This window comes from Macaca nemestrina, chromosome 4 (genome assembly GCF_043159975.1).
Source record: "Macaca nemestrina isolate mMacNem1 chromosome 4, mMacNem.hap1, whole genome shotgun sequence".
NCBI lineage: Eukaryota > Metazoa > Chordata > Mammalia > Primates > Cercopithecidae > Macaca > Macaca nemestrina.
The window spans coordinates 167,139,238-167,148,039 of record NC_092128.1 but is presented as its reverse complement, the minus strand read 5'-3'; the positions used below and the strand labels follow the sequence as shown (position 1 = coordinate 167,148,039).

At 39.3% G+C, this 8,802-nt stretch overlaps 1 long non-coding RNA gene across 1 annotated transcript in view; it reads left to right on the top strand.

Annotated features, from left to right (window-relative positions):
* The first annotated feature begins 6,301 nt into the window (after positions 1-6,301).
* The window catches only part of LOC139362597 (uncharacterized), a 45,997-nt gene continuing 43,496 nt past the window's right edge, over positions 6,302-8,802 (top strand). Inside the window, exon 1 of the long non-coding RNA XR_011621757.1 lies at positions 6,302-6,378. This is a non-coding gene — a long non-coding RNA (uncharacterized lncRNA). The remainder of the gene's footprint in view (positions 6,379-8,802) is intronic.

Sequence of the window (8,802 nt, the reverse complement as noted above, 5' to 3'; positions counted from 1 at the left end):
GCGCTAGTTCTCCAACTTTGTTATTCTTCAATACTGAACTGGCTACTTTGGGTCTTTTACCTCTCTATATAAAGTTTAGAACCATTTGTTGACATCCACAAAATAATTTGCTGGGATTTTGATTTGAATTGCCTTGAATGTACAGATAAATTTGGAAAAACTGAATATATCTATGATAGTCTTTCTACCCATGAACCTGGAATATCTCTCTACTTAGTTAGAAGCTTTGATTTCTTTCATCAGTATTTTGTAGTTTTTCTCACATAGATTTTATAGATACTTATTTTCAGATAGATACCTTAAGTATTTTATTTTATTGGTTCTAATGTAAGTGATGTTTTATTTTTTATTTCAGATTTTCATCTCCAGTATATAAGACAGCAATTGACCTTAAAATATTAATCTTGTATTCTACAACATTGCCATAATCATTTACTAGTTCCAGCAGTTATTTTGTTGATTCTTTGCCATTTTCTACATAAACCACCATGTCATCTATAAACAAAGACAATTTTATTTTACTCTTTCTCATATTTATACTTTTTATTTCCTTTTCTTCACCTATTCTTAAGTCTTTATGACACCTCTTCCATCTCAGGTACTTTTTCGTTCCATTCTTTTTTCTTCACCAAGTAGCCTCTGTGATATTTCTAGTCCAAAGGATGTTGCAGTAATCTGTGTATTTCCTTCTCTTTCTTTAGACATAGCTTTGTGTTTTCTTCTTATGAACTGAGTCCCCAATTATACTAATGTGCTTGAATTCTGGAACTGTGTCTTACTTTATGTCTATCTCTGCTACCTGAGACAAGTAGCTGGACACAATGCAGACATAGCGTTTGTTAGGAGAACAAAATTCTAAAGGAAGAAAGGACACTTTGTATTTTGAACAAACGAATTGCCAAGGCCCAGGTGAGTAGAAAATATTATTTTAAAATAATAGAAGCCATTCAAGTCTCTAATAGCATTCACTAAATTTCTTTAACCTCAATTTTCTTCTCAGGCATATTAAGAAAAATTGAGAGAGGATATACAACTAAATAGGTAAAATATTGAAAGCCATCATTTTCAATTTAATATACATAAGATTTTAAAACTAAATTGGGTATTTAAACAAACCTCACCAAAGGTTTGCAAACTTTGGGTCACATATGTATTTCTTTCATGTTTAGGATAATCTGACACAGCAGCCAGTTAATTTGAAACATATAACATGGCATAGAGTTAGCCAGTTGGGATAGCATATTCCTTATCAAGCTTATATTTTGATTAATGTGAGACATGTCCACACTAAATTAGTCAAACACATGACTTGACCTTTTTTAGTTAATAAAGCAATTTGTTTACACATGTTTACCAGAGACAGGCATTTGGATTTAAGTCCTGGGAAATATCCACAAGTAGAATCCGTTGTAAGTTTTTTTTATCATTCTGTTCAACTGAGTAGCAACAAATTAAAAAATATATATGATTGTGGCTACCAGCAAGGAATATTTACATCAACATTGCACTCTGAAAAACACATCCAGTTTGCACAAATAAAATACATTTTTAAAAAATACTTATTTCAAGATTTTTCTTTTTTTTTTTTTTTTTTTTGGAGATAGTGGCTCACTCCATCACTCAGTGTAGCGGTGTGATCACAGCTCACTTCAGCCTCGACTTCCTGGACTCAAGCCATCCTCCCACTTCAGCCTCCTGAATAGCTTGGACTATAGGTGCAGACTACAATGTCCAGGTAATTTTTAAATTTTTTGTGGCGATATGATCTTGCTATTTTGCCTAGCCTGGCCCGGAACTCCTGGGCTCAAGAGATCCTCCTTCCTTGGCTTCCCAAAGTGCTAGGATTACAAGCGTAAGCCATCGTGTGCAGCCATTTCAAGATTTTTGAAGTTATATGTTTTGGTTGCTAGAATTAATAAACTTGAACTACTACTATCAGTGTAAAACAGAAATAGTTTCATGCTGTGGTTGAGATAGAGCAACTCCTTTAGAGACCATCTAAACACATATGGAGACATTGTACTGCCATCTACATATAATAATGTAATCATGGGGTTTAATGTTGGCTAGTGTTGGGATGCTGGTGTTATAATAAGGTTCATGCGAATTCCTTGTGTAGAAGCCTTTCTGGGCAGGTCAAAGACATATCTCATGTACAGGAAATCTAACAAACTGTTGTTTGAGTTATAGTAATTTTCTACTATAGTTAGACTAATTTGTGAGCCTCCCAGTCATGAAAATTGATATTAATTTCTTACATTAAGTGTAATCCAACTATTCTGAAGAACTTACCTTTGTTTTGGTCAAGAGAAACAAGTATAATAAATGCATTAAGAAGTAAACATAGTGTTATTACCATATCTAGTTATGTCTAAATTATAAATCTATGAGGTTGAATTGCCCATTATTATCACACACTCATTGAACTAAATAATCTCATGTGTCTCATAGCAGATTTTATCCATCAAGTTCCTGGCAGCCAAGCTGACATCATTATTGTATCCATTGCTTCTTAAGCTCTTCCATTTATTGCAGTATGCATATACAGGGTCTCCATCATAATAAGAGATTAATAATACAATTATAAATAAAATAAAATGAGATCATATGGTTTTTCTTTCATAGTATCAAAAATGTTTCACATAACATTATGAAATTAGAAAATAAGGATGAGTTACATAGAAAAAAATAAACTTATTAAAAATAGTTTTCCTTTTTATACTGTCACATTTTTCTTTGCTTTTAACTTCTCTTGTGAATGTTTAAATCCCCATTAAGCTCAGATGGAACAAGAACAATTATGCCAGGAGGTATAAGGTGCTCTCATCAGGCTTATATAAAGAAGTAAGACATCCACACTGCATGACAGTTATCACTGGATTTACTGTCAGCAGATGCTCACTGAAATGAAAATGTACCCTGAATTCATCTCATGCCTACAATCTTCATCTTTACTCCCCAGTTCCTTTCCTGGGGGATTTACAGGGATAAGTATCTCTGCTTTTTATAATGAACGCTTTAAAGCTCACAGAGAAGCATGTCTTTTGCCTCCTCCCTCGGGAGTCATCTATCTCCTCCGCAGCACATTTTCACTGTTTTGTTTTAAAGAGCAAGGTTTGGCTGCACTTAACTCAGTCAATTAGCAGGGTCAGATGCAATTGTTTCTGTATTCTGGAGTCTGTGCCTTCCCTGCGTGATGAGTGGCTTATAAATTCCACATTCTTGTTTCATGCCTTTGCTACCTATCTCCTTAGAGGAAACCATTAATTTGTTCAAAAGCACACTACAGGCATTGTAAAAATATGGCGAAAATCATTTTTATTGGCAATACTTGAACTATGTGAACTGAAAAGATGAGAAATTGGGTGAACCATGCACTTATTAAAACTTACTGCTGACTATAATCCCAGCACTTTGGGAGGCCGAGGCAGGTGGATCACGAGGTCAGGAGAACGAGATCATCCTGGCTAACACGGCGAAACCCCATCTCTGCTAAAAATACAACCCTGTCTCTACTAAAAAAATACAAAAATTAGCCGGGCGCGGTGGTCCGCCCCTGTAGTCCCGGCCACTTGAGAGGCTGAGGCAGGAGAATGGCGTGAACCCGGGAGGCGGAGCTTGCAACGAGGCGAGATCCCGCCACTGCACTCCAGCCTGGACAGGGGGCGGGGGCGAGGGCGAGAGCGAGGGCGAGGGCGAGAGCGAGGGCGAGGGCGAGAGCGAGGGCGAGGGCGAGAGCGAGGGCGAGGGCGAGAGCGAGGGCGAGGGCGAGAGCGAGGGCGAGGGCGAGAGCGAGGGCGAGGGCGAGAGCGAGGGCGAGGGCGAGAGCGAGAGCGAGAGCACAACAAAAACTTTATTGCTATAGTTTACTGTGTTTGACCTTTCCATACCTCTTGTTGAAATCAGATCCTTAACGTTGAAGATGGAGCCTAATGGGAGGTGTTTGGTTCATCGGGGTGGACCTCCCTTGAATGGTTTTGGTGCCATCCTCAGTAATGAGTAAGTTCTTGTTCTATTAGTTCTGTGAGAGCGGTTGTTTGCACCTCCCCCATTGCTCTCTTGCTTCCTGTCTGTCTATGTGATCTCTGCACATGCTGGTTCTCTTCACCTTCTGCCGTGAGTAGAGGCAGCCTGAGGCCCCCACCTGAAGCAGATGCTGGTGCCGTGCCTCTTGTACGGCCTGAATAGCTGTGAGAAAAACAAATGTCTTTTCTTTATAAATTACCCAGCCTCAGGTATTCCTTTGTAGCAACACTAACAGGACTAAGACAGAAGATTGGTACTAAAGAGTGGGATGTTGCTATAAATATACCAGAAAATGTGGAAATGGTTTTGGAACTTGGCAAAGGATAGACAGATATGGAGGTCTGAGAAAAGACAAGAAGATTAGAGAAAGTTTGGAGCTTCTTCAAGATTGGTTAAGTGGTGGAGACCAAATGCTTGTAGAAATACAGACTGTAAAGGCCACGCTGACAGGATCTCACATGGAACTGATTGGAAACTAGAGCAAAGCTTACCCTTGTTAACCATAGAAAAGAACTTGGTTGCATTGTTTTCAAGCTCTAGGTCTTCATGGAAGGCCAAGCTTAAAAGGCATCACCTAAAGTATCTAGTGGAAGAAATTTCTAAGCAGAAAATCCTTCAAAGAGTGTCAGATACAGGAGCAAAGGAATGGCCTAAGGTTGTAATTTATAATTAAAAATAAAGGAAAGCCTAAACATTTGGAAAATATGCAGCCTGGACATATGATAGAGAAGGAAAGAGTATTTTTGAGAGAGGGATCCAGTGGTGCTGCAGAGCAACCACTTGTTAAAAGGATTAGCATGACTAAATAGGAGTCAGGGGCTAAAAGCCAAGATAATGGGGAAGAGGCCCCAAAGGCATTTCAGAAATTTCCAAAGCTGCTCCTCCCATCACAGCCCCAGATACCAGGGGAGGACAAAATTATTTCATGGTCTGGGACTGGAGCATCATTTCCCTGTACCACCTTGGGATGCTGCGCCCTACATCCCAGCTGCTCTACCTCCAACCATTGCTCAATGGCCCCAGGTACTGCTTGGTCCTCTGCTGTAAAGTATAAACTGAAAGCCTTGGCAGTGTCCATATGGTGTTAAGTCTGCAGTCACTCAGAATGCAAGAGTGGAGGAGGCTTGGCCACTTCCACTTAGATTTCATAGGATATATCCCAAAGCCTGGGTAACCATGCACAATTCTGCTCAGGGGCCGAGTCCTTGCAGAGATAATCTACTAAGTTCATATTGAGTAGAAGTGTGCAGTTGGAGCACCCTCAGAGTCCCCACTAGGGCACTGCTTAGTGGAACTGTGGGAGCAGGACTGTGTAGATCGACCAGCAGCATGCACCATCGGCCTAGAAAAGCAGCAGACATTCAACTCAAACCCAAGAAAGCACCCATGTAGGCTGTGCCCAACAAAGCCATGGGGACAGAACCACCCGAGGCCTTTCGAGTTGACCCCTCACACCATCAAAGGATATTATTTTGGAGTTTTAAGATTTAATGTCTGCCCTGCTGGGTTTCAGACTTGCGTGGAGTCTGTTACTCCTTTATTTTGGCCAATTTCTCCCTTTTGGGATAGAAATGTTTATTTAGTGCTTACACAACCATTGTATCTTGGAAGTAAAAACATTGTTATTGATTTTACAGGGTCACAGCTATAAGGAATTTGCCTTGAGTCTCAGATGAAACTTTGAATATTGGACATTAGTGTTGATGCTGGAATAAGTTATGAGTTCTAAAGCCTATGGGATGGAATGACTATATTCTATATATAAGAAAGGTATAAAATTTAGAGGGCCAGGGGTAGAACTGCTATAGTTTGGATTATGTGATGCCTCCAGACCTTATGTTGAAATTTGATCCTCAGTGTTTTAGGTGGGGTCTAAAAGGAAGTGTTGAGGTCATGGAGGCAGATCCTTCAGGAATAGCTTGTTGCTATCTTCACAGTAATGAGCCCTCTTGCTCTATTAATTCCTGTAAGAGCAGGTTGTTATAAAGAGCTTGGTACCTGCTCTCACCACCTTGCTCTCTTGCTTTCTCTCTCACTGCGTGCTCTGTGCACATGCCTGCTCCTCTTTGCCTTCTGTCATGAGTGAGGACAGCCTGCAGCCTTCCCCAGAAGCAGATGCTGGTGCCATGCCTCTTGTACAGCCTGCATAACTGTGAGTCAAATAGATCTCTTTTCTTTAGCATTTACTACAACTCCAGTTTTCCTTGACAGCAACACTGAAAGGACTAAGACAATGGCTCTTCCAAAGGAAGAAGGATTAACCTGTCCTGGCTATCCTGGCTGTCACCTACATTCCAGGATGAAGAAATATGGTGATATACTCAGGCCACTGGAATGGACTCTAGGACAGCAGTAAGTCTTAGAATCTAGCCATCCTCTTGCCTGCAAAGCTGCTACCTTGATAAACAAAAAACAAACAAACAAACAATAAAAAAATAACTTTCCACAGACATGCTAAGCTATTCCAGTAAAATGGGAAAATGCTCGGGATCTCATTCCTGTTCTTTTTACACAATTTGCTTATTGAAATTTATCTATTTTCATTTATACTTATGTGCTCATTCATTTTTCTTTCTGTTTCTCTGTTTCTCTCTCTTTCTCACTCCTCCATATCTTACTCTCTCTCTCTCTTTCCTGCCTCCCCATCTCTCACTATTATTCATTCTCCCTAGTTTCATTGTGTATCCTCTACTGGACACTATCCTTGAGATCATTTTATTCCGAAGACTCTGATCTCAAAAAAAATTATTATATATCTGCTATCTATAACTTCTTACAGTAATAATTAAAATAAAATAAAAAACAGATAAGTATTGAGCTATCAGACACCATGTCATTTTAATCTTTTCACAGTAATTTTTTTTTTTTTTTGGTAACATACTTAGGAATTTTTGCTTAGTTACTTTGATTAATAAAAATAGCTTTTTAAAAAATTTTTTATTTTTTTATTATTATACTTTAAGTTCTAGGGTACATGTGCATAACGTGCAGGTTTGTTACATATGTATACTTGTGCCATGTTGGTGTGCTGCACGCATCAACTCATTAGCACCCATCAACTTGTCATTTACATCAGGTATAACTTCCAATGCAATCCCTCCCCACTCCCCGTCCCCATAATAGGCCCCGGTGTGTGATGTTCCCCTTCCCGAGTCCAAGTGATCTCATTGTTCAGTTCCCACCTATGAGTGAGAGCATGTGGTGTTTGGTTTTCTGTTCTTGCGATAGTTTGCTGAGAATGTTGGTTTCCAGCTGCATCCATGTCCCTACAAAGGACACAAACTCATCCTTTTTTATGGCTGCATAGTATTCCATGGTGTATATGTGCCACATTTTCTTAATCCAGTCTGTCACTGATGGACATTTGGGTTGATTCCAAGTCTTTGCTATTGTGAATAGTGCTGCAATGAACATATGTGTGCATGTGTCTTTATAGCAGCATGATTTATAATCTTTTGGGTATATACCCAGTAATGGGATGGCTGGATCATATGGTACTTCTAGTTCTAGATCCTTGAGGAATCGCCATACTGTTCTACATAATGGTTGAACTAGTTTACAATCCCACCAACAGTGTAAAAGTGTTCCTATTTCTGCACATCCTCTCTAGCATCTGTTGTTTCCTGACTTTTTAATGATTGCCATTCTAACTGGTGTGAGTTGGTATCTCATTGTGGTTTTGATTTGCATTTCTCTGATGGCCAGTGATGATGAGCATTTTTTCATGTGTCTGTTGGCTGTATGCATGTCTTCTTTTGAGAACATAGGCATGGGCAAGGACTTCATGTCTAAAACACCAAAAGCAACGGCAACAAAAGCCAAAATTGACAGATGGAATCTCATTAAACTAAAGAGCTTCTGCACAGAAAAGAAACTACCATCAGAGTGAACAGGCAACCTACAGAATGGGAGAAAATTTTTGCAATCTACTCATCTGACAAAGGGCTAATATCCAGAACCTACAAAGAACTCAAACAAATTTACAAGAAAAAAACAAACAACCCCATCAAAAAGTGGGCAAAGGATATGAACAGACATTTCTCAAAAGACAATAAAATTAACTTTTTAAAGACAATTCTATCAAGCTCTGCAATCTGGTCAACAATAGTCACTGAATTTATCAGCTCACCAGCATATTTTCTTCAGCTTTGAGAAATTAAATGTGACCATGTTCCTGGATGGTGGTACAGTTCAGTGTGAAACCAACTTATCAGTTGCCTGAAAAGGAAGGGAAAATTTGACTGAAGATAATTAAGTCACAGAAATGTGTGTGCTTAATTTCTAAATATGTAGCATCTGATGCAGTGGGCTGGCTTTGCCCTTTTACAGGACTTATACTTTTCATTACAGATTAACCACAGATATGAGTATAGTTCCTATTCTATACTAAACAACTACATTGGTGAGAAACTGATGTAGAGTGGCCCACAGTGCTTACTGTCTTTGTATTTGTGGGGTATTCCAAGGCTATTTTTCTCTGACAGCGGAGACACACACCCTCTTGCATACCATCACCGCAGTCCTCCGCTATAAAGCAAGCTTGTCTTCATACCATTTGCTTTTCTTTTTCAGGATATCAAATCAAAACACACAAACAAAAAAATCTTTTGGATGATTGACTTCTTCACCTTCAGTCAGGGCTGCTCTGCGATTTTCAAAATATTAATAAGGGAGTCCTTCAATATCTCTTCTATGTGCTGATAAGAACATGGCACTCCACTTCCAGACAGTCATTTGTTAGCTCCTGGTATCCTCTATGAGCTTGTTCCAGATTTC